Below are 26,059 nucleotides of genomic sequence, written 5' to 3'. Positions count from 1 at the left end.
GATTAGGAGGAATGTTCTTGGCTTCTTGTGCGTGGAGGCCAGGGATGCTGCTAGACATCCTACAGTGCGCACAGCAGCTCCCACCCCCAAAATGCCTGGACCCAAATGTTAACAGTGCTGAGGTGGACATGCTGTGGGCTCGAGGGTGTTTTGGGGCCTCGCTTCGTGACTTTTTAAAAAAATATTTATTTATTTATTTGCACTGGGTCTTAGTTGCAGCAGGCAGGCTCCTTAGTTGTGGCAGGTGGGCTCCCTAGTTGTGGCTCACAGGCTCCTTAGTTGCAGCACGTGGTCTCCTTACTTGTGGCAGGCAGGGTCCTTAGTTGCGGCTCCCGGGCTCCTTAGTTGTGGATCGCCGGCTCCTTAGTTGAGGCATGCGGGCTCCTTAGTTGTGGCATGCATACTCTTGGTTGCAGCATGCATGTGGGATCTAGTTCCCTGACCAGGGAACGAACCCCGGGCCCCCTGCATTGGGAGTGTGGAGTCTTATCCACTGCTCCACCAGGGAAGTCCCACTTCATGATTTTTTTAACATAAAATATTATATATGCACAGACACATGTACACATGTGCACAGGCATGCACTCTGTCTCTCACACACATAGACACGCACACACACACAACACTGCCACTGCCACTGCACACAGGATGAGTGCTGTGGGACTGTGCCCTGAAATCTGGTTTTAAAATGAATCCCCAGCATTTCCCCAGGGATTGTAATTTCCTGTGTACTGCTGCGAATATCTCGTTGCTGATGGCGGTGGTAGTGACATTAAGACCGAAGGGCCTCGTTTGTTCTTCCGCTCAAGGGTCCAACGTAGAGTTGAGTTCATGTTTTCAAAATGTCGTTGACAACATTCTGATCTTTACTGTGGCACGTTGCAACAGAATTTTCTTTCCCACACGTAAGTTGGTTATGTCGCACTGTTCTCCTATACAACTTCCTGGTCCAGAAGCAGAGATGGGCAAAGAGAGAGGGGCCCTTATGCAACCATGCAGCTCCCTATAAATACGGAGGAAGAACTATATGGGCACATGCTAGTTTTTGGAAATGCCGGTGTTCCACAATGTTTGTGGCGAGGACACGGGCCATCTGTCCCTGTTAGCTTGGACCGTGGAGGTTAAGGACGTGGATTCGTGGTGCTCGCGTTTCATAAGCACGTGCTGTGCCAGGTGCTCGGCCGGCTTGGAGGCGTAGAGAACAGGCACGTCGCTCCCCGTGAGAACTTTAGGTCTTCGGAGAGGCGGGCGTGATGCCAGTGGCCCCCATTGCAGGGGGCAGAGCTGGGATGAGGGTACGGGTGTTGCCGTGTGCCCTGAGAAGGACCTGCTGGACGTGTGGGTGCGAGGCCCTTAGGTGAGGGAGCAGGGCAGGTGTGTGAGGCCCCGAGTGGGCAGGGCCACGTCCCGCAAAGCTGGGCCCAGCTTGCCCAGGGGGCCTCGACTGTGCCTCCGTTTGGGGCTGTGAATCTCGTGGTTCAATTTCTCTTGGCTACGAGGTCACATGTTTCTGGTTTGGGTGTTTTAGGAAAAAGAGTGGAGGCATTTAGGGACTGGGCTGACCCCCTAGTCTTTGAGGAAGGAAGATGCCATGGCCTTTCTGTGCAGTGGACGAGGGACCGGTCTAGGGCTCTGCTGCCGCGTAGCTGTGTGATCTTGTGAAAATCATCTGGCCTCGGTCTGTTTATCTGTGATTTGGGGATTGTCGTCCGTGTGAGGATTAGACTGGGTAAGAGTCTAGAGTTGAGTAGGAGTTGGTGTGCCTTCCAAGGCAGGCTCCCGTGAGTAGCAGCAGGCTGGGCTCGCCTCCACTTCTGGGGCTCAGGATTGCTGCAGCCCGAACCGTGAAGTGCGCAAGACGGAGCCCATCTATGCCGCTCCCTTGACCACAGCTCTGTACAGACGGTGAGGTGGAGGCCAGAGGCCTCCAGAAACAGGCAGACGTGTGGATTGGCCTAAAGCAAAGCAAGGCTGCTACTACCACCGGTCAGCGTTGTGAAAATGAACACTGCTGTTTCCAATCTCTGTTCCTGCCGCCACGCCTTGCTCTTGTGTCATGTCTCATAGACTCCAGGTTCTTTTCCCATTTCTCAAGTTGGTCCTTGGTACTTGAGGTAGGCAGAGCCATGGCCCTCGAAGGACGTCCCAGGCCTGATGCTGGAGCCTGTGAACGTGTGACCTCACACGGCAAAAAGGACTTTGCAAATGTGATTCCAGGGTCTCCAGGTGGGGCCGTGATTCTCCTGAGCCCAGAGTCGCCGTCACCACAGAGGAACGTCAGAGTGGACGAGGGGGGTCAGCATCAGAGAGGGGATGTGTCCAGTGAGGCACAGGTTGGAGTGATGTGGGCCCATCTGCCCAGGAAGGCGGGCGGGCTCCAGAGGCTGCACAGGGTCAGGACCCAGCCTCTCCCCTCCCTGGTGCGTCTAGAAGGAGCACAGCCCCGTGACCCACTGTTGACACCTGACCTCCAGAGTGTAACACAGTCAGTCTGTGTTGCTTAAAGCTGCTGAGTGTGTGGTCATTTGCTGCACCAGCCATAGCAAACTGAGATAGGGGACACACCCGTCTAGGTGCTACAGTCAGGAGTTTCATACGCAGGGTCGAAGGGGTTCAGCTAGCAAGCGGTAGGAGGTCGGGGTCCGGCTAGCAAGCGGTAGGAGGTCGGGGTCCAGGCCTTTGCTTCCTCCTCTCGCGCTGAGAAACAGCCTGGCGGCGTTTGCTGTCGCCGTTTTCCTTGATCTTGACTCTGCCCAGTGGGACGTGTGCTGCCAAGATTGACCAGATGTGACCATGTTCTTTTGCAGAACCTGGGAAAAATAATAGCCCTACAAAATTCTGATTTTATAATGATGGTTCAGTCCGACATAGAAGAGTTCTTTCACAGAAATGAGCTGACATCAGAGTGTGTGAGTTCCATACGTCCTTTTTTTTTTTTTTTTCTTTTTAAAGCAGTGCTGAAATTTACACCATCTGGAAGAAGCCCAACGACAGGTTTATTAGCTACTGGGCAATTTAAAAATATATACTTTACTGTCATTCTTGAAGCTTTTGTCACTTGTGACACCAGAAAATTGAATTTCTTAATCCACTTATATTGAATTTAAAATCCACTTAAACTAGGGCTTCAGGTGTTAGGATGCTTGAGTCCTAATAAGCAGATACCCTAGTGAGTTTCGTCTTCTGGATTCTGTTGTGACCATAAGAAGAAATGTTTTACGTGTTCAGTTTTCATCACAAACCGGCTGAAAATCATGTTATGTATAAATAAGAGTTGATTCAATAAACCTTACTGTTCAGGTGTAATTTGAATGAGAAAGCCTGTCTGCAGGCCTCTTACCAACTTAAATTATGCAAATTAGGCATTTGATATTCGAGGCAGTGAGCTTATTTAAATCCTTTGTAACAGAGCAAATGGAGCATTTTCATTTTTTAAAAAAATTGGAAGTTGTCTCTGGATTCTTGATTGTGTGATAACAGTGCACCTGTATATTTTGTTGTACATTTGCACACGTACACATAGGCAATCTTTGCTTGAAGGATCTCAGAAGGGTTTTTTTTAAAAAACGGCTTTATTGAGGCATACTTGACATACCGAAATCCACCTGTGGTCATGTTCAATTCAGTGATTTTTAGTAAATTTACAGAGTTGTGCAGACATCACCACAATTCAATTTTAGAACATTTATCACCTAAAAAGAATCCCTCTGTCCGTTGGCACTACTCCCCTACCCATGAAGCCCCTGGCAGCACAAGCTGTTTTGCGTCTCTGTGGATTTGCCTGTTCTGGACATTTCAAACAAGTGGAATCATATAATGTGTATCTTTTGTGTCTGAACTTTCATTTAGTATACTGCTTTCTTAAATTTATTTATTTATTTTTGGCTGCACTGGGTCTTTGTTGCTGCGCACGGGCTCTCTCTAGTTGCGGCGAACGGGGGCTACTCTTCGTTGCGGCGCGCGGGCTTCTCGTGGTGGTGGCTTCTCGTTGCGGAGCACGGGCTCTAGGCGTGCGGGCTTCAGTAGTTGTGGCACGTGGGCTCAGTAGTTGTGGCGCACGGGCTCCATTGCTCCCGCGGCATGTGGGATCTTCCCGGACCAGGGCTCGAACCTGTGTCCCCTGCATCGGCAGGCGGATTCTTAACCACTGCGCCACCCGGGGAGTCCTTAGTAAACTGCTTTCAGAGTTTATTCATGTGGTTGCGTGAATCAGTACTTCACTCTTTTTTTTATTGTTGAATGGTATTTTGTTGTTACGAATGTACCACATTTTGCTTATTCACTCATCAGTTGATGGGTGTGTGGGCCGTTTCCACTTTTTGGCTATTATGAATGAGCTGCTGTGAACATTGTTTATAGGTTTTTGTGTAGACGTATGTTTTCACTTCTCTTACGTATATTTCTCAGAGTGGAATTGCCGGGCCATATGGCCACTCCGTGTGTAACTTTCTGAGGAACAGCCAGACGGTTCTCCAAAGTGGCTGTGTCGTTTTCCGTTTCTACCCACGACATGTGAGCGTTCCAGTTTCTCTACATCCTCACCAGCACTTGTCATCATCTCTCAAAGAACTTCCTGAACCTCAGTTATAAGGCCCACAGCGTCGCTTGCTGAGTAGGAAATGAGGGCTTTTCATTGCCTGCTTTAAAGGTCCCGAGTTCCTTGAAGAAAGGAGCCGAGCGGATCTTCTGTGTCTCTGTAGGTAATGAGCATCTCATAAAGCTTGGTCTGAGTACATGGGAGAGTAAAGGAATTAACGAGTGATGCCCAACAGAGGAAGAAACGGTGGGCACTGACACCCCCCCCCCACCCGCCCCGAGGCTGCAGAGACTCGGGGCTCGGGCACAGAGGATGAGTCAGGACGGGCGAGTCCATTCCCAGAGCCCCGCCTGCTGCAAGACTCGCTTGGACTCTGAAGGGACGGGCTGAGGGGTGAAGCATCGGGAAGGAGAGCGCAGGTTTTCAGAACAGAATCCTCATCGGGGAATAGACGGCACGGCCATAGGACACGAAACCTGGCACTGCAGGGGCCACAGGGAGTTGGGGCCAGGTGCTGAGGAAGTGAGGCCCCGACAGGGATGCGGTGAGGGAGCCCCCCTGGAGAGGCATGACACTTAAGGAGGTGCTCACCCTCGGGGTCCCCACTCACCTCCCCCTCATGCCACCCGGAGTGACAGAAGTCCTCCCTGCAGCCAGCATTGGTGCTGCAGCTTCTCGAGCAGCTATAGAGACCACACGTGGATCGCACCGTACGTTCCCTGACGCCCAGATTATAATCCCTCTTAAACGGATTATAGTACGCAGGGAACTGGTATTCGGCAAGCAGAAGGCGTATTTGTTTCCTGTGGTCCCTGGAACAAATGACCACAAACGTAGTGGCTTCAGATGACTTACATTCAGTACTTCACAGTTCTGGAGGTCACAAGTCCAGCACGGGTCTCGCTGGACTAAAATTGAGGTGTCTGCAGGGACACTTCTCTTCTGGAGGCTCTGGGGGAAATGTCTGTCGTGTTTTGTTCTCTGTTGCCTTTGCCAGCTTCCAGAAGCCGCCTGTGTGCCTTGGCCCCTGGCCCCTTACTCCCTCTTCAAAGCCAGCCATGGCCGAGTCTCACATTGCATTGCTTGGACACTGGCTGTCCTGAAACCCTCTTCCCCACTAAAAGGACTCCCCTGATTACGTTGGGCCACCTGTATAATCCAGGATAACTTTTTTTTGTAGGGTTAGATTAGCGACCTGGATTCCATCTGCACAGTTAATTTCCCCCGCTCCGAGGAACCTGCCATATTCACAGGTTCTGGGGCTTAGTATGGGCACAACTGGGGTGCGGAGGGGTGACTCTGCTACCGTAGAGGGCATCGGTTACGGTAGTTTAACAGCTTATTCTTGACGTGGTGTTAGTCCCTGCCTCCTGCTTTTCTGGCTGTGTAGGAACCAGGGCTTCAGTCAGGAGCTGCAAGGTGTGGGTTGGGTGTTTTCCGGAGCAGTGCTGTCATCCATTACGTATTTCCGGAGCAGTGCTGTCAGCCATTACGTATTTCCGGAGCAGTGCTGTCAGCCATTACGTATTTCCGGAGCAGTGCTGTCATCCATTACGTATTTCCGGAGCAGTGCTGTCAGCCATTACGTATTTCCGGAGCAGTGCTGTCATCCATTACATATTTCCGGAGCAGTGCTGTCATCCATTACGTATTTTGAGTGATGCGTTAGGATCACACCTTTGGTTTAGGAAGATTTATGTGCAGCTTTGCAGGGGAAAAACGAGGCAGGGGGAAGTTGTACGCACTCATCCCGAGGCTGATTGGGGAGTGGTAGTGGACGTGGAGAGCGGTGACGTTTAGGGATGCTCTGTGCATAAAACTTGGGGCCCGATTGATGGGTTGTTGGGAGGGGGTCAGAAAAGGTCAAGGGATGAGTCCAAGGTGAGAGCAGCAAAGCTCTGGGCCTGGATGTGAAGGGTGACAATTCGTGAGGCATAGGACATAGTCAAGAGAGACTGGGAGAAGATGGACACTTACATTTGAAGTAGTGACCTTTGGGGACTGGACAGGGACCCAGGTTGAGACTGAAGCAGGCAGAGGAAATACTGCCTTGGAAGAAGAGAGCTTTGGCGCTCCCTGCGAAGAGGGCCACCGTGTTAGCTGACCTTACAAGAGAACAGAGCTGCAGGAAAAAGAAATTCAAGGGTGGGGTGTTGGAGAAATGCCTACCTTTAGTGGATCGAGGATGAAGAAGAAGCAGAGAAATGATCTGAGAAAGAGATTGACTCATCCGACGCGTGTTTATTGAGTGGCTCCTAGTTGCCAGGCGTGGGTGAACTAAAAGCAGAGGCAGGTCCTGCCCTCGTGGAGCCTGCAGTCCAGCTGGATTGCTCTGGACCCATTCACTTGGATAACTGTGGCAGTTACGTGAGCCAGTGGAGGAGAGGGTTACGGAAACAGCAATGCCAGGTGTCCCCGAGGAGCGGGAAGGATGAGGCCTGGTCCTTACACTTGCTGGCTGTGTGGAAGGAGTGGATTATTTCAGGACAGCAGAGTAGGAAGCTTCCTCTTACAGTTCACATGGTTCCGACCGAGGGTCGTTTCCACCAGCTCCGCTGTGTTAGGAGCTCCAGGTTTAGTAACTTCCCTTTTCTTGATGCAGAAACCCATGTCTGGGACCTTCGCGTTCCTAGCTTGTTGTTCTGAAACCTAGGCCATCTTGGTTGTTGACTCGAGCGGCCGTATAATTTATTGTCCAAATTGGGGCACTTCTGAGAGGGAAAGGCAGCACTGTTAATAATTACCTTGGGACAACGGGGATCAACCAGGATCGTCTCCAGCAGAAAGACAGATGAATACGTTGCTGTCCCGAAATAAAGGTCATGGCTAGCTCGTGGTGTTTTTCCTGAAGTTCTCAACTCGAATTTGTGGAAAAGTTTTAATGCCACATATTTTGTAATTATTTCTCAGGAAGCCTGGAGATTTGTTCATACACATACCAGGCATGGTTCACGTGTCCTGTGTGGTGCTATTCTGCAAATACCTTTAGACCCTATTGTGATTAACAGAAACATAAACAATTTCAAAGGCACCTTGGAATTTACTGCCATTATGTACTCTTGCTATTAGGTGTTTTCCCTTAAACATCAGGTAATAAATTGCAGCTTTGTTTTTTAATTTTTAAAAGATTTTTGGCTGCACTGGGTCTTGTTGCTGTGTGCGGGCTTTCTCTAGTTGCAGCGGGCTTTCTCTAGTTGTGGCGAGCAGGGGCTACTCTTCGTTGCGGTGCGCGGGCTTCTCACTGCGGTGGCTTCTCTTGTTGCGGAGCACGGGCTCTAGGCGCGCGGGCTTCAGTAGTTGTGGCACGCGGGCTCAGTAGTTGCGGCTCACAGGCCCTAGAGCGCAGGCTCAGTAGTTGGCGCACGGGCTTAGTTGCTCTGCAGCATGTGGGATCTTCCCGGACCAGGGCTCGAACCCGTGTCCCCTACATTGGCAGGCGGATTCTTAACCACTGCACCACCAGGGAAGCCCCAGCTTTCTTTTCTTTAGTGTAGGTGGTTCACAAAAGTTTTTGACACTTAAAAAATGGTTCTCCTTGTTTTATTGGGGCATCGCTTACAATACCAAGCAGTTGAACGCAGTGGTGAAAATCACAGTATGATCCAGCCCATACAGTCGGTTACTAGGCAACCATTAGAAACAATACTGTAGAAGTGGTATATTTATTGGCACCGAAATGTGTTTACAATATACTGTAATGTGTTTCTGTGACCCCAGGAGACCCGCCACCCAGTTGGGACTTGGAACACTTCTAAGACGTAGCTTTGGAGTAAGCTGGGCTGTGCGGAGACCTACATGCTGCTACCATACTGTTATCCACTTGTAAATTCGATTTACTGAGCTGTGCTTTGGTGCTGTGTGGTTGTCTAACACCGAGGGTTATTGTAAAAGTGACCCAATGAAAATCTGATGGACAGCATTTACTGAGGGTAGAGTAGTACCAAGTCCACAGTTTCCTCTCTGGGACCCGTGGGAGAAATTTTACATGTGCAGCAAACTCTAGAGGCTGTGTTTTTGGTATCTGTGTCTCCTTCATTTTTTGGATACTGTGAGTCAGGCATCTAATTATATTTGTTTCTTTGAATCGATGTCTAGGAAACTCAGAGTCTGATTTATAGAGTTCCCTTCCAACTGATGTAACGTTGTGTCTGACGGCAAACTTTGGGTCCTGTCCTCACCTTTCTCAGCTTGGTCTCATTTTTTCGTGCCATTATCTTCTGTTTGCCCTAATTGACCCAGTTCATTATGTTATTTTTGCTATGTTGTGCGTGTGTGTGTTTGGGACCCACCTCCAATCTTCTTCTTCTTTTCTTTTCCCAGGTGGGAAATGATGAGGTATTTTAGTGACTGAGAGAGTGCGGTGTCTTCTTGGAAGTTGTTGGCTTACAGTGGCCTTTGAATTCTGATGCGCCAGCAGCATCTTACTTTAATGCGGCTGCTTCCTGCTGAAGTCCATCGGGGCAAAGTGTATGTCTAAATTTAGTGTGATGAGGACAGTGTCAGAAGCAGCTGCTGAGCAGACCCCAGTTAAACTGTTGAGGCCTTTCAGGCATGAAAATTAAAGTTCTTTAGAAACCAGTCTATGAAAGGAAGACTCGTAACAATGAACAAAAGTCCTGAATCATTTAATTTTACTGGGGGAGAAAAGCCATTAAAAAATAAATTCCTGGGCTTAAAGGTACATTGAATGGAGCGGAAAAGAAATTCTTTTTCTATCTCCACCAGAGTGGTAGAGCACTTTCCGCTCAACTCCATTGAAAACTGGGCCTCAGAGCCTTGATTATGCTTCATAACTTTAGCTGAAAAGCAGGAAATGAAATCAAGGTTATTGAAGTAAAAGTTCTTCTGGGTCTCCCGCTAAACGAGTGTAAAGAATTAGTGCAGGAAGAATAGCTACTTCGCGATTTTATGAGAAGGAAAGATTTGGAGTGACTCTTCTGGATCATTTCAGGGCCTTGGCTACTCCCCGGTAATAACAGCCAGTGGTAATGGCCTCTGATTAAGAGCTCTGATGGGCCAGGAGCTGTGCTGTGTATTTTACAATCAGGGTCTCTCTTCCTCCCGACAGTCGTGTAACGTAGGCGCCCTTCGTCCGGTTTTTACAGGGAGAGCGAAGTACGAGGCTCACAGGCTCTTGTCTGGGGCCACACGTATACTTGGTGACGAGGCTGTAAGCTCATTCCGGAATGTGTGGACCACGGTGGTGAAAGGAGTTTTATCCAATACTTAGTGGTGTTCTGTTTGTGCCAGGGAGGGTTCTCTGTCCTTTCTGTGCGTGTGCATGGTGGGGGCCACCCCTAACGTTGTTGTGAGGGTTCAGTCAGTTACCTGGAGCTGGAGGCGTGGGGAAGCCTGGCCCGAGGATGCATACAGCCGGCCAGGGGTGGGTTGTCCCAGCCCTTCTGGTCGCAGTTCCCCAGCTCGTAGTTGCCAGGCCAAGTGCATCCTGGGTAGAATAACAGGACATGTCCGTATCCCAGCCAGAAGAGCTGCTAAGGCCGAGCTGCATCTCAGTTCTCACTTTCACTATGGGACCCCAGGGGTGTGCGTGGAAGAAATGCCCCTGGCAGCAAGGCGTGGATCCAGTGGGGAGCCTGCAGACAGGGTGAGAAGGACAGGTGACTTGTAGATGCTACCGGCGATACGGTTCTCAGGGTTGAACGCCTGCGTTCTCTCAAAGGCGCAAGGCTGGAGAATGTGAAACCAGTTAGGAGAGCTTGTTAACAGCCGGGGCAGAAGATTGGGGGTCGGGGGTGAGGCACGGCAGGGCCAGACAGAGTCTGTGGGGTGCGTGAGGCAGCTGTAGACAGACTGGAGACGTGTTTGTGAGCTGAATTGCCTGAGCTGGCTGGTGATGGAGAAACCCTCCGTTTCAGCCCCAGGTGTGGCCACCTGAAACGTCTCCAGATGTCACCAGACATCTCTTGGAGACCGCAGTCTTCCCCAGCTGGGAGCCACTGGTCTAAAGACTTGGGGGCAGGACTGACCCTCAGTGCAAACTGAAACAGAATTCCTAGTGACCCAACACCTCCCAGTCGTTAATTTGACAAATAAAAAAAATTTTTTCCCCACTTTTGGAAAAGGCTGGGGTTTAAGTCACTTTGAGGGCATCTTGTTTCCAAAGGGGGAAGGATCAGAGAGTTGCATAGTTTTGGTCTCTGCCTTATGAGGCTTCTTGAGCGTCTTTCAGTATGGTGAAGCTCTAGTGTATTTGTGTGAGAGTGTTGGGTGTTTTGGTTTTAGTTTTAAATTTTTATTTTTACCTAGGACATCTTTCTGATCTCCTAAATAGGGAGGTTGACACTTGAAGGAGCACTTTGGTTTGTGAATAGCAAGATGTGTTTTTGTGCCTGTTTGTGTGTGTGTGTGCGTGTGTTTTAATACTCTGTTCTTGCGTCAGCTGAGCATTGCCATTGGTGTCCTAGATTTTGAGGTATTTAGGTAAGCACAGAGTTGAATTTAATTGTTTTCCCAAAGGGATTTGCTTGCTGTGTTGTTAAATGAAATTGAGGACGGTACACTTGCCCTTTCCAGGTGAGGGTTGGGGGAGTAGGATGTGTTTGCACATCATAGAAACTGAAACCTGAACACCAGGACCATATGGCGTTCAGAAACTTCTGTGATAATTTCAGTGAATAAATAACGTGCTTGACAATTACATTTCAAAGTACGCTTAGTACTCATTGCAGAATGTGGAGAGAGTGCTTTGGGAGTTGAGGACGAGATTCACTGGCATTCTTTCCTACCCCATGGTACCCTCATTGTGTCATCTATAGACCAGAAATTGATGTGTCACCTGAAGATTACATTGATAGTTTGGTGTTATATCTGCGGGGAGAGATTCAGATTGCTGTTGGTTGACAACTTGCTGAATAAGAAAGATCATGCTTTCCTAATACTTTATTTATTTTTTAATAAATTTATTTATTTATTTATTTTTGGCTGCGTTGGGTCTTTGTTGCTGCACGCGGGCTTCTCATTGCGGTGGCTTCTCTCGCTGCGGACAGAGCACGGGCTCTAGAGCGCAGGCTTAAGTAGTTGTGGCTCGCGGGCTCTAGAGAGCAGCCTCGGTAGCTGTGGCGCAGGGGCTTAGTTGCTCCGTGGCATGGGCATCTTCCTGGACCAGGGCTCGAACCCGTGTCCCCTGCGTTGGCAGGCGGATTCTTAACCGCTGCGCCACCAGGGAAGTCCCTATCCTAATACTTCAATGTATCATCTTTAAACGTTGTGATTCTTTTTCTCTCACTAAATAAAATTTCATGCCACTGAATAAAATTTAACGCTTACAAACAAATATTGTGCGACTGATACCTTATTAAGGTTTTTGTGGTTTTTTTCCGTTGATGCTAGCTCTGGATGGATTATATAAGTGTAAGCCCAATTGGGTCATGTTACGTTACCTCTCTCATACCAGATTTTCATGTGATAGGACCTGTCTTGGTCTTTGTATATGGGATTTATTTGGCATATCGTGGTGTGAGTTGGGAAAGTGCTTTTCATTCGTCACGTGTGACACGTGTATGGTTGAGTCTGCTGTGGTGGGGTGATGGGCAAATGACACACATGTCCGTATATATGTGCTCATATACGGCAGCGCATGCTCACAATCCTGATTTTGCCAATTCTACAAGCGTTAAGTACTTGTTAGTGTCGTAACGCTTTAAAGAAGAAATCAAGTTTATATGTGTCTCGGTGAGTGTCGCTTTTTCTCCTCATTTGAATAACTCACACTTTGACGCTGAACTTGTAAGACCTGCAAGCATAATAAAATGTCATTTTGCAGGAATGAATGGATATTAAATGACTTACCTGAAGAGTATATGAAGAAAATATGTTTCCCCATTGATTCTTAAATTAAAAATGAATGATGTTTCCTGAATATTTATTTCCCTATACCTACAGTGCTACGTTTGTTTTTCTTCAAAGTTTAAAAACGAAGAGTGACTTCCTTTGGTTGTGATCGTGCTGTTTGCTTTGAAGGCACAGCTGTGGCGTGCAGGCTGTGTTCTGTACTCAGCCGTGATAAAGTGGTTCTCAGGGAGTCTGATGAAACAAGAGGCTAGTTGGCTTTGTGGCAGGTGCACAGGACTTGTGCAGTTTGGTTTTGTGCTGTTTTCTGTCTCGGTTGTTGCTAACAGATAGGTGACAGTTTACGATATTTGTGACATTTGTTGAATGAGTAAGCGAATGGATGAATGCACAGAGAAGGCCTTGCGTGCTGTTCTAGTTTCTATCCCCTGGAGCATCCGCTGTGCAGAAGCAGTGTTTCTTGCCGAAGCATACGTGGAGAGCCGTGGTCTACACCCAGGCGTGATGGGGTGAGGGCTCCCCGACTGCCGTCGTGAGGTGGCATTCAGAGAAGTTGCCATTAGCAGCCTGCCAGTTGTCTTGTGTTTTGTTATTTTTTATGTCTCACTGCTATTTACTGCTGTGATGTTGTGAGTACGGTACAAATTTCTGTTTTGTGAGGGACCTTCCTATCTCACCTCAGATGAAAGAGGGCCCTCGGTTGCCCTGTTTACACACTGGGTGTAATAAAATCCAGTCTTGGGTGCGGAGGGCTGCTCCTGCTTGTGTGATAGCATTCTGAAAGGTCCTCACGTTCTTAACGAGGAAGGAGGCCCTAAGGAATTAAATCACAGAACCTTATATTGGAAATAGTAACGGCGGGGATTTGGAAATTGCCCTCAGGTTTTTCTTCTGAACTCATGTCTAACGTCATCTCGGGGTGGGTGCTGTCGGCACTGATGTTCCATCGCTGTCTTTTCTTCCTCTGTGTCGTAGTCTTTAGATCTGTGCTGTCACGTATGGTAGCCACTGGCCACGTGTGGCTCTTTAAATTAAATGAATTAAAATTAAAGTCAGTGTAAAAGTCAGGCCCTCAGTCGTACTGGCCACATTTCAACTGCTCAGTAGTCACACGTGGCTAAATGAAGACCTTTCTAGACAATGAAGGTACAGTGCGGAAAGCTTTATCAGATGGGAGATGGTTAGCTAGATTTTTGCCTGACAGGTATTCCAGGAAAGAGAGGGAGGGGAAAATACCTCAAGTGTGAAGAAGAGAAATTTCAAACCAAGTGACTAGAACAGTGAATAAAAATTCAGCCCATCAAAAAAATTACTACATGAAGGCTCATCATCGTGTCATTTTAGAAAATCAGGGATAAAGGCAGTATCTAAGCACTTTCTGGATTTAAAAAAAAGTCATAGGAAGGATTTTGAATCAGAATGACATCATATTTCTTAAGTTAGAAAACAGACTGAGCTTAGAATTCTATGAAAATTTATTTTCACTCAATTTTGAAGTCATTCCCTCCCTGGTTGTTAATTAAGAGTAGCATAAAGTGGTTTTCCATGTTCAGGCTATCAGTATAATTTAGCTCTCATACATCACTTCTCAGGAAGCTACTAGAGAATGGGTCCCATCAGAACGAGAGAGTAATCCAAGAAAGGGGAAGATTTGGGGTCCCGGAAACAGAAGGAGGCGGAAGGAATTCTCAGGATGCTGGTGTGATCTCGGGGCATCTGCTCTGAGCCGACCCACCTCTGACAAGTACAGACTGGAGCAGAGACCAGAGGAAGGTCTGGTGTGTATACATTTGGGGAGAGGGGGGTGGGGGTGAGGGCAGGATAGACATGGAACTGACAGATTATCCGAGTTAAAAATTGAAAGGTTGTGGAGGGTGTTGGAGGAATTATCAAAGAAAATAAAAACAGAGGCAACTAATAATCCCAGGAAAATGTAAGAGTTGCATAAGAAAGGAATCATAATCACACTGTACTGCTTGCTCAGCGGTGCCGATTCCATTGTCAAAATAATACGTGTGCCGTCTAGATTTAACCCCCCAAATGTTATACTGTTGGGGAAACGTGGGAGGGTAAGTCCAGGATTGGTGATCGGAATTTAAAAAACCAAAATTCCTCTTCCATGTGTGAGAAAATCAAGTTAAGTGGTATCTGATGTTGATACGATACATTATAAGCAGCTTACTTAGAAACATGGGAGTCCGTACTAGGCAGCACTGCCAACAACAGAAGCAGTTCTAAGGTTTGAAAGTGGTTGCTCTGTGAAGTAGCATTGAGGATAGCTGGTGCTGGAAAGCTTGCAGTGAAAAAGGAGGAGTCTTTCGCCTCCCCTGTGTACGTGTATCACTTTGAAAAGAATAAAAATGGTTTGGAAAATGAAAGTATACAGTATACATACCTTGGGCAGAATTATAGAAATTTTAGTACGGTTCAGGTTCGGGGTTCTCAACCTTGGTGATACTGACATTTGATCCAAATCATTCTTTGCGGAGGGGGCGCTACGCTGCGTGCTGTGGGATGTTTCGCAGCCTCCCTGGCCTCACCAGATGCCAGTAGCATTCTTCCCCGGAGTCCTGGCAACTAAAAATGTTTCCACACGTCGCCCGGTGTCCCAGGGTTGGGGCAGGGGGGCGAAATCAGCGCCATTTGAGAAGCACTGATTTAAAGGATTTAAAATCTGGTATGGAATGAATCATCTCAATATATGAAAACACTGGTCAGCACAGTATGGGTAATGCAGGAAACAGCAGCTTCATCACGAAGAACTTGAACCCCATACGGAGCAAATGAAGTGCTTTGGAATTCTCTGGTACGGTGAACCGCTGCAGCCCACCCGTGCCTTTGGGACCAGAATGTGTCTTAGCCCCTGGCTCTTGGCCCAGTTAATTCAGGGCTCAGTGAGAAAAAGAAAAGGAGTCAGGAGGAAACCGCGGCTCCTCTGTCATGCACCGTGGCTTCGGAAAACATACTTTAGATTTTTCACATTATTTTCAGGATGATACAACTGAATTTCTCCGGAGTGGAAATGTTAATCATTATGGCAACTTTGGGGGAAAAAATGCGCGCTTTGGATACATTTCTCTGCTCAGTTGGCTGCAGGACGAGATACATTCCTCCTATCTCCCCCCTCCCCTCCCCTCTTCCCTCCCCCACCAGTTCTTTTGCAAGTTCTTGGTTCAGTTCCTTGCAAGGTGTTTTCCCTTAGAATTTACAAAGGAAGTCAACAGGAAAATGATTCCTCAGGTTTTTTTTTTTTTTTGATGTGGATGAAACCTCATAAATAATTTAATACCCTCATTTCACAGCTGAGGAATCTCTGGTTCAGAGAGTTTCTTATAATTAATTAGGAGCAAAGTGAGGCCTGTAACTCTGCTCTTTTTTTTTTTTTTAAACGTTTTCAGTTAAACAAATAAAATGCACGTTCACGGTAATGCTGTGGAAGGAAGGCAGAACAGGGCAGTGAAATGGATCCGGCCTCTGGCATGTTTTGTCAGCACTTCCATACAGTTCAGGGTTCTGAGCGTGATCTGCCAGGAGCGTGTGCCCTTCCTTGTCAGCTTAGATAAAATGAAACAAAAGAAAAGAAGCCAGAAGCTCATGAGGGCCTCCTTAATTCCAATTCCTGATGGTCCAGACGGAGCCCCTGCGGGGGGGGGGTAGGGGGTCTAGGATGATGCAGAAGCAAGTCAGAAAGGGAGGGCTCTGGTCCTCCAGTCTCCCCGCTTTTGTTGGGGGCAGTCCTGGAGCCAGGATGCACAACCACTGCAGCTGTCCTTACACTGGTGGCCCAAAGAGTGACGTTGGTCCAGAGTGCTCGGGCGGCTCCTTCCTCCCTCTGCTGGATTGAGGCAGCCGCATTCTCTCCACGGACCGGCCCTCCGGTACTCTTGTTTGCTGTCAGCATCCTCATTCCTAAGTACCACGATAGCAAGAGCATCCCCCGGCCGGTATTTTGGGAAACCTCCGTACCTTCCTCTTGCTCCCGTTCGTTGCCTCCAGTACCACTCAAGCAGTAGCCCCTTTCTCTTCTACGTTGCCTGACTTCTTGCGCCAACAAGTGCCACCTCCTCCGTGAAGCCTCTCTAGATTTCTTCCATGTGGAGAAGACGGCGTGCCTGAGTCCTGGTCATCCTGTCAGCCGCAGTCGTCCTTGTACGCCATCTCAGTAGCAGTTATTTGCTAGTCTTTGCCTGATTTTTGAGAGACGGCTGTCACTAGAAGCCAAGGACACCACACTATTTTGGATTTCCTCCTACTTTGCTGTACTCTCCTCTGTCTCATTGGCCTGGTCCTTCTTAGGGTTCAGTGGTCAGTATATATAATATATATATAATCGACTATATTATATATATAGTCGATTATATAATATATAGTCGATTATATCACATATATAATCGACTATATATATTACCTATATGGTCGACTATATATATAACATATATAGTCAATTATATATATTATATATATAGTCGATTATATATATATAATCTATTCTTTTTCAGATTCTTTTCCATTATAGGTTATTACAAGATATTGAATATAGTTCCCTGTGCTCTACAGTAGGTCCTTGTTCTTTATTTCATATATGGTAGTGTGTGTCTGTTAATCCCAAACTCCTCATTTATCCCTCCCCCCTTCTCCCTTGGGTAACTGTAAGTTTATTTTCTATGTCTGCGAGTCTGTCTCTGTTTTGTAAGTAAGTTCATTTATATCATTTATTTATTTTTTATTTATTTGTTTTTATTTACTTATTTTTGCTGTGCTGCACGGCTTGTGGGATCTTAGTTCCCTGACCAGGGATTGAACCCAGGCCCTCGGCAGTGAAAGCTCTGAGTCCTAACCACTGGACTGCCAGGGAATTCCCTGTATCCGTTTTTTAGATGCCACATGGAAGTGATAGCGTATGATACGTGTCTTCCTCAGTCTGACTTACTTCACTCAGCATGGTCATCTTGAGACCAGTGGTTCTCACAGGGGCGAGTATGCCCTCCAGGGGACACGGGCAGTGTGGGTCAGTTTTGGTTGTCACCTCTTGGGAGGATGGGGGACTCCTATCGGTGTCTAGTGGGAAGAGCCTGGGCTGCTGTCCAGGATCCTGCAGCGTAGAGGATGGCCCCACCGCAGACACAGCGGTCTCATCTAAGCGCCAGCAGTGCCGAGGATGAGAAGTCCTGCATCCGATGCTCCCATCCAGGCCCACGGCTTCAGAGGTCGTGGTTACTGCCGGACTTAACTCTGTGACTGTGACCTCTCCCACTTGCTGAGACCTGTGTGTTTAACCACCTAGTTAACAGCCTGCTTGGAGAGCCGATGGGCAGTTTCAAAGTTCATACCTTAAAAGACTCTTGATTTCTCTTCCGCTCAGCCTTCGTGCCTCCTGGGCAACGGCCCCACCTTCCAGGTTTTGCTCAAGCTCTGAACCTAGAAGCTGTCCTTGCTGCTTCCGTCCCCTCCCCAGCACACCTCCGCCCTACCGGTGCGTCCTCCGGGTCACACCTCCAGACACCTCAGACGCTGTGCGTCCCTCTCCATCTTGTCTCTCATCCTCCCCGCCTGCTTTGTGAGCCACTGTGTTCCTCTGCTGAGCAAGAGATTCTCTGGGTTTTGTTCTAAGAACGATGGGAGCCCCTGAAGGGTTGTTAAGTAGAAAGATGGTCATATTTTCTTTTCTCGTTCAGTCTGGCGCTGGGTGAAGGGAGGTCAAGAAGAAAGGATCAGACTCCTTTCCAAGGGCTGCAGAGTCCTCTGTGATCCAGGACCTGCGATCACTCACTTCTGCTGCCCAGTGCACTGGCCTTCCTCCCTGGCTCCCAGTCGCCAAGGTCGATCTCGCCATGGGACATTTGCACTTGCTGGCCACTGTCGCTCCCATTCAAGGGCTCCCTCCTCATAGAGCTCCATCCCAGGCCCCAGTGTAAACTCAGCTCCTTGTCTGCTGGTCACTTGTCTCCCACGACCAGTTTGAGCGTCATCACTTCTCTCCTGTTAAACGGTCTCGTTCTGAGTTTTCTGACGAGTTTACTGTCACTGATCTCCCCTCACTGAGATTCCCCCTATCCCCCCTTTTCACTGTCCAGCCGGGTAAGTGTCACATGACGGCAGACCTCAGGTGTCCCGGAAACCGGGGCAGCCCTGAGCAGCGCTTCCGCTTTCCACAGGACCGGGCGTGTCGTTCTCAGTAAGCACGTGCTGAGTTGCGTTGAATCTAGAAATACCTGTGTTGTCACTTAGCGTGTTTTAGGATGCTAGAGAAAACTGAGAGATGGGGTAGATGTTTCAGTTACTGGAACTCCCTGCTGATGTGATCACAGTCGGTTCTCAGATAGTGAGATGTTTGAACAGATTTGTGTGTGTGGACAGTCACATCATGTGCTTTACATAGAGACGTAAGCCTGCAGTTCACCTACGGTGGTTGTCTACCATCTGACGCTGTTATTATTTCAGCTTCCTCAGACCTCCTCTTTCAGAAGTCTGCCTGCTTCGGGAACGGTCGAGAATGTATTCGAGATGTCTTCGTTGATATGTTTTGCCTGACTTTGGGTATTTTTTTCATTGACAGGTAACTGAAGACAGAAAACAGGCCTAAAAAATAAACCCTCGAAGGAAGAAGGGATTTGCCTACGTTTGGCTCTGAGTAAGTGGAATTGTAACATGGATTCTTTCTTATTCCGTAATGAATATCCTGTCAACCGCTCCACGTTTTCTGGGCTTAAAAATTAACTATTACTGTATGGCTGTGCGTACCGGAAACAGGGATTTCCCAGGATTTCTTGTAAGAGGAGATTTGGTGACCAGAACATGCTTTCTGTCTGCGTCGGCACTTCGCAGCAAGCTCCTATTTTATTTAGCTCCTGGAAGTCAGAGATTTTAGGAGAGAGAAAGGGAGATGGTTGTTAAAGTGCGTGTGCTTTCGAGGGAGGCGTCGTCGCGGCTGTGTTTTCCCATGTGCATTTCAGGTACGGATTTTTCCAAAGATGGCTGATTTACAATAAACAGAGTTTTTTGACTCTCTTTCGCCTTTCACAGGCTCCCTTTGTCTTGCATGTGCCTCTCACAATGTGTTTGGAAAATGACAGGCATCCACTGCTTGTGGACCAACCAGAATTTTCCATAGAAACCTCGTTTGGCACCACTGTGAGGCAACGTGGCCTGTGCTGTAGGCCCCTGGGGAGGCGTTTTCCTGCTGTCTGAGCCCCACGTGGACCGTTGTGAGGGGTACAGAGAACCCAGACTCACCGAGAGCAGGGCCGTCTGGGTTCTGGGGTTGCCGTCTTGGCTGCTGTATTTCACCCAGTTTACAGTGAGGCCCGATTCTCACCCACATCAAGAGCAGCCTTTTCAGACCCCCTTTTATGAAAGTCTCCTGTTTCTGGGATGACCATCCTTTGAATCTGTTGCTTCTGGAGCACTGTGGAGTATACCAGGATGTGTGAGATGTGTCTTGTGTTTTGGGGCAAGGGATTACAGGTGCTGGAAGGCCGTGGTGGGCATGGGGTGTGCCGTGGGTGGTGCAGACAGCTCCTGCTCTGGGAATTCCTAGGAAGGGTCTGTTAGCCTGTGCTAGAGCAGCTGAGGAAGACTGGGCCTTTCTCTTCAAAGGGACACTCGGATTGGGTTCGGTGCTGCATGGGATTTCAATACATACTGAGGAAATGCGTTCTAGACAGGGACTCTGTGGGCAAACGTGAGGACTCAGGAATAAGAAAGCTTTTTCTTTTTTTAGGGAAAAGTGGATAAGCCAGCCTGGTGGAATGCAGGGGACTGGGGGGAGGGGCAGAAAAGGTATAAGGAGGAGGCAAGGACTCTGAACTTGACCCCGTCTGCACAGTGCCTGAAGGACACTGATTCGGATTCTCTTAGCGTTAGAGCTGCCATGTTTGTGCACCAAAGGTGACCTTTAGAACCAGCCCCCACGGGTGAAGAAGGATGAGTGTATCGTGGCAAAATACTTCTATAACACCTTACTGTGTGCCAGACATTGCCGTAGTTCGGTTAACAACTTTATTGAGTCATAATTCACACAGCTGACGATTCACCCATCTGGAGTGCACATACAATTCAGTGGTTTTCAGGGTATTCACAGAGTTGTGCAACCGTCACAGTTGATTTTAAAACATTTCGTCCCTCCCCAAAGAATCTCATACACGTTAGGAGTCACTCCCCATTCCCACCTTCCCCAGCCCCTGATCACCACCGGTCTACGGTCAGTGTCTGGGGATCTGCTCATTCTGGACGTTTCACATAAATGCAGTAAATCACGTAACGTGTGCTTGGTGACTGGTTTCTTTTTTACGTAGCATAATGTTTTCAGGTTTCTTTGTAGCATTCCTTTTGTTTGCCGAGTCACATTCCATTGTATGAATACACCACATTTTGTTTATCTGTTCATCAATCACACACCGTTATTTTCGAAGGCTTCTATTTTGAAGTAATGTTAGACTCAAAAAGAGGCTGCAGAAATAGTACAGTGAAGTCTAGGGCACCCTCCTCCGCCTTCCCCGGCTGATAACATCTTACGTGAAGGTACTGCTTACCAAGAGTAGGAAATTGGACATCGGCACTGTTGACACAAATGCAGACCTCATCTGGATTTTAGCAGTTGTTATGTGCGTGCATGCGTGTGTGTGTGCATGTGGACAGTGTATGAAATATGATCACGTGTAGATTCGAGCAACCCCCATTGTAATCTGATGCAGAACTCTTCCATCAGCACGGGGAAGGCTCCGTATGCCCCGTCTGTACGGTCACCCTCTCCAGCTCCTGGCGGCAACTGGCTTCTCCGTCTCTGTAATTTCATCCTTTCAAGAATGTTCCAGAAATGGACTCATGCAACGCGTGGCCTTTTGAGCCTGCCTTTAGCGACTTAGCCTCCAGCACTTCCGATCCATCCCGGATGTTGTGTATTACTGCCAGCGCCTGCTATATTCCACAGTCTGGATACACCAGTGTGTATTTATCCACTCCTTCGTTGAAGGGCGTTTGGGATCTCCCTAGTCTGAGGCTGCGACACACAGAGCTGCCGTGAACACCCAGGCACAGGTTTCGGTGTGAGCCAGATGCTGGTTTCCGGCCCCGTTTATTCCTCACGCCGTCCGGCGAGGTCGGTGCCACTGTCGCCTCTATTGTCCAGAGAAGGAGGCTACGGCACAGAGCAGCCCTGGGCCTCCCCGGGTCACGTGGGCAGTGCTGGAGCTGCCGAGCTCAGAAGAGGCAGCGATGGCATTGGGCTTCGCCACCCTCAGGACGCTGCTCAGGAGAGAGTCCTGGCCCGGCTGACGCGGAGAGCAAGCCGCCCCGCGTCCCCCACCAAAGAGAAGAGCGCCAGCGTCAGGGCTGGGATCTGAGCCGCCGCTGGGGATGGATTCCTTTCGTGGACAGAAGGAGACCCACCTCGGAGGGAGCTAAGCCCACTGTCCCGCTGAGCTGCTTCTCCCTTTGGAGGCCTCTGTGTGCGGTCGGGGTGGAGGGTCAGGCACCTGGGAACCTGGGGAAGCCCTGCAGGCGTTGTCAGCTCTCGGGGTGATGGAAGGCAAAGCCACCGTCCACGGGGCACACACCCACGTTCGTGCTGCCGAGAGCCACCTGGCTGCGCTCCCAGAGCCGCTGCCCGTGCGCGTCTGCGGGAGCTGCCTTCAGAGGGGCTGCTCGCTGCCACCTGAATCGGTCATCCAGGCAGCGAGAGGCTGAGTAGTGTCCTCTGTTCTGCCCTTTGTCACTGTCGTTGTAGTGCAAGGACAGAGGGAGGAGAGGAGGAGAGCCCTCCTGCTTCCGCCACCCGCGCCTCCGGCCCTTCTGGGAAGCTGCTTCGATCCTCTGAGCCTCGGTCTTCTTTTCTGTACAACGAGGAGGTTAATCCCTGCTTCGTAGTGTTTCGGTACAACGTGTGCAACATTGTCTTGAGCACGTGGAGTCAGTGCACATTCCTGTTCTTCCTCCTGCCCTTTCCCCACCTCCCCTGCCGTATTCACAGTCTGGAAGTGATGGATAACCCCGGTGTACACAGTGTTTGCTCTGGGGCTGTGTTCTGTGTGTGTGTGCGTGTGCACATGTGCGCACACACGCGTGTTGCTTATTCTAAGCACCTGCCTTCTGCTTTCTCATTTTTCTCTGCTGTTCTTTTTTTTTTTTTTTTTCTTTTTTTTGGTAGGGGGTTCCTAGTAACTGGAATGGGTGGCCAGTTCTCACCAATTCCTTTCTATTCATAAAATCCAAGAAGGGCTCAAATGAGCCCAGTAGCTGTCATTAAAAGGAGCCCTGACTCTGAGAGAAGTGGTTCCCTGGAGCCCGGAGAGTTTCCTGTTAGAATTAATTAGAACTGGACACAGTAACAAGGACAAAACAGTGTCTTTTGTGGATCTCATCTGGGTGGACCGTTGTGTTAAAGACCAAACCGGTTGCAGGAGTTTTCATACTAAGTTGGTGCAGGTGGCAGCCTGGGGAGGGGTGGGGTTTGTTCAGCAGGCCTGGGGTGCCATGGGCTAGAGTGGGGTGTTGCTCATTTGTCTTATCGAAAGCCACAAAGCGTCCCGGGTGCCCTCGGAACCATAGCCCGTTGATTTAAAGACGTGCATTCCATGTGGTAGAACGATTGCATTTTCTGTGGTCTCCAGCCGACGAAAAGTGCCTGATGAGGTGCTGTTTGATAGCGTGATTCAGCCCTTCCTTCCTCCCTTCCGATCCTCGGTTCAGATTTATTCCGTGTACTTTTCTTTCAAACAACGTTTGTCTTCTTGAATGCCCGGAACACACAGGTAGAGCCCCACAGACACTGCCTCCCTCCAGGTTATCAGGAAAACTGCTTTCCCCGGAGAAGCTACTCTTTTCCTCTCGAACCCACACAGGCTGGGCGAGGGCTGTCGCGAGCAGCCATGTCCCAGCTGAGGGATTGAAAGTCTGGTGAGCTTCTGCACGATGGAACCTGATGCAAAGAGACATTACGTTCTGATTAATTAAATTCAAGAATAAGCTCTTGAAATTGGCTGTCGGTTCTGGTTGTAAACTGGCCCGAAAACGATGAGACGTTTCTGACATCTGTTGCTACTTCTGGCTCTTGTACCAAATCAAAGTATGTTGTTTTTCTGAGTGTTTCCTTTTGGTTTTCCTTGTAAACATGGGTGGTTCCCAGAGATCTCTTTCTTGGTGTAGGACAGTGGCTCTCAAGTGCGGGCCGGTTTTTACCCCCAGGGGACACTTGGCAAAGTCTAGAGACATATTTGATGGTCACATTTGATTGACTTGATTGGGGGTGTGTGTGATACTGGTGTCAAGGGATGCTGCCAAACATCCCACAATGGACAGGACAGTCTCCCGCACCCCGTCACACACCGAAGGAGTGTCTGGCCCCAGATGTCAGTAGTATGAGCTTGGCTGCTTTGGGGGTTGGCCCCAAACTTGGCACGTATTGAATATCGCCCTCTGTCTTCTTTCACAGTAGTTTAGTGGCTGTCGGCATTTACTCTGAAGCACCGTGGTCAGGAGCTTTTGATCCTCCTACGATGTCACAAATACGCAGTATGACTATACTTTTAGAAAAGAATATGCTTGGATTTCTGTTCCTAAATTCTGCTTTCCTTTGCAGGAAGAAATCCATTTTTGACGGTGTGATGGTGTGTGTCAATTCAAAGGCGTCAGTTCACTTCGACTTCATTTAATTTATAGTCTGTTAGAAAGGTTGCATAATGGTTTTTTTATGGTCAGTAATAATTCTAGATCTTATTACTTAGAATAATTGCGGGGAATTTCCTGGTGGTCCAGTGGTTAGGACACGGCGCTTTCACTGCCCAGGGCCCAGGGTACGATCCCCGGTTGGGGAACAAAGATCCCACAAGGCATGCTGCACGGCCATCAGAAAAAAAAATTGTGGGATCCTCCAGGTTCCTACTTATTGACTGATTGATTGATTGGTTGGTTGGCTGTACCACGAGGCATGCGGGATCTTAGTTCCCCGACCAGGGATCCAACCTGCGCTCCCTGCACTGGAAGCTTGGAGTCTTAACCTCTGGACCACCAGGGAAGTCCCCAAGTTCCTACTTTTATAAGATTCCTCTGTGCACAATTAGCAAATTTTTAAGGGAACCCCCGACATGAAAATAGTCCTCCACAAGACTGTAACTGAAAGTTCATGCCTTTACTTAATAGCTATTTAAGTCACATTGACGAGGGATTATTTTTTATAGTGATAATACGCGTAACATACAATTTACCATCCTAACCATTTTTTCCCCAATAGGTGACAGTTTTATTTCCCATCTTAACCATTTTGAAATGTACAGTTCGGTGTCGTCAAGTATGTTCCCATTGTTGTGCAGCCACCCACGTGCAGAGCTCTTTTCACCTTCCCAAACTAACACTCTGCACTCATTAAACAACTCTCTATTCCCCTCTCCCAGCCCGTGGCACCCACTGTTCTTCTTTATGTCTCTGAATTTGACTGCTCTAAGGACCTCATATAAGTGGAATCATATAAGATTCGTCCTTTCGTACCTGGTTAATTTCACCCAGTGAGATGTCTTCACAGCTCAGCGATGGTGTAGCATGTGTCAGGACCGTTTCCCTTTTTGTGTCTGAATAATGTTCCATTGTGTGTGTGCACCATAGTTTGTTTATCCCTTCCCCCATCGATGGATAGTTGAATGGTTTACAAAGAACTATTTTAAAGTCGGGTCCCTTTATGTCTGACTTGTGACCACTGTTTAGACATAGAAAGTGTTCCAGGCGGTGTGTGGGGAAATGATGAGGTACGCACACGGAACACTCCAGAATCTTCCTTGTACTCTTCCTCAAGTGCCCTTAACACATTTCTCTGCTGATGTAGGAACTGCCTTCTGAGATGAGCTTATATGTTCATCCCACCTGCCTCGTTCCCTTCCACAGGAGAGAGCAATAGAAGTATTTTGATGGGTAGCAGAAGTGTTCAGAATGGTACCCTGTGCCAGCCCACGTCCCACCGTGCTCTCTTTTTTTTTTTTTTTTTTTTGTGGTACGCGGGCCTCTCACTGTCGTGGCCTCTCCCGTTGCGGAGCACAGGCTCCGGACGCGCAGGCTCAGCGGCCACGGCTCATGGGCCCAGCCGCTCCGCGGCATGTGGGATCTTCCTGGACCGGGGCACGAACCCGTGTCCCCTGCATCGGCAGGTGGACTCTCAGCCACTGCGCCACAAGGGAAGCCCTAAGGTTTTTTTTTTAACGTATGTATTTATTTCTGGCTGTGTTGGGTCTTCGTTGCTGCACACAGGCTTTCTCTAGTTGTGGAGAGCAGGGGCAACTCTTTGTTGCAGTGCACGGGTTTCTCATTGTGGTGGCTTCTCTGTTGCGGAGCACGGGCTCCACGCATGCGGGCTTCACTAGTTGTGGCTCTTGGGCTCAGTAGTTGTGGCTCATGGGCTCTAGAGCGCAGGCTCAGTAGTTGCGGCGCACGGGCTTAGTTGCTCTGCCTGTGGGATGCATGTCGGACCTTCCCGGACCAGGGCTTGCACCCGTGTCCCCTGCCTCGGCAGGTAGATTCTTAACCACTGCGCCACCAGGGAAGACCTCCATCCACTTTGAAGACGTTTTTCTGTGTGACGACATAGTGTTTGGTTTACACAACGTATGTTCCTCTAAAACACCAAATCTAAGCTCCCAGCGTGTTTTCAGCTGAGTCTTGTCACGGCGTTTACTGACATAGAATATTGTCACTTTGCGTTCTGTAGCTGTTTGTCTTTGCAGGCGGATGTAG

The 26,059-nt window shown here is 48.7% G+C and overlaps 1 protein-coding gene across 17 annotated transcripts in view; it reads left to right on the top strand.

Moving 5' to 3' along the window:
• TBL1X (transducin beta like 1 X-linked) overlaps positions 1 to 26,059 on the top strand; it is a 225,265-nt gene that overhangs the window by 66,457 nt on the left and 132,749 nt on the right. For 15 of the 17 annotated variants that reach the window (XR_012329316.1, XR_012329315.1, XR_012329317.1 and 12 more), the window contains exon 2: positions 18,903 to 18,977. The gene's annotated coding sequence lies outside the window, so the exon portion shown is untranslated. Of the gene's footprint in view, positions 1 to 13,972; positions 14,125 to 18,902; positions 18,978 to 26,059 lie in introns of those variants that run through there. The other 2 variants (XM_073799397.1, XM_073799398.1) reach the window with 2 other exon arrangements.

Source organism: Tursiops truncatus, chromosome X, assembly GCF_011762595.2.
Source record: "Tursiops truncatus isolate mTurTru1 chromosome X, mTurTru1.mat.Y, whole genome shotgun sequence".
Taxonomy (NCBI): Eukaryota; Metazoa; Chordata; class Mammalia; order Artiodactyla; family Delphinidae; genus Tursiops; species Tursiops truncatus.
The sequence above is the reverse complement of the archived record's forward strand: the minus strand, read 5'-3'. Positions and strand labels throughout refer to the sequence as shown.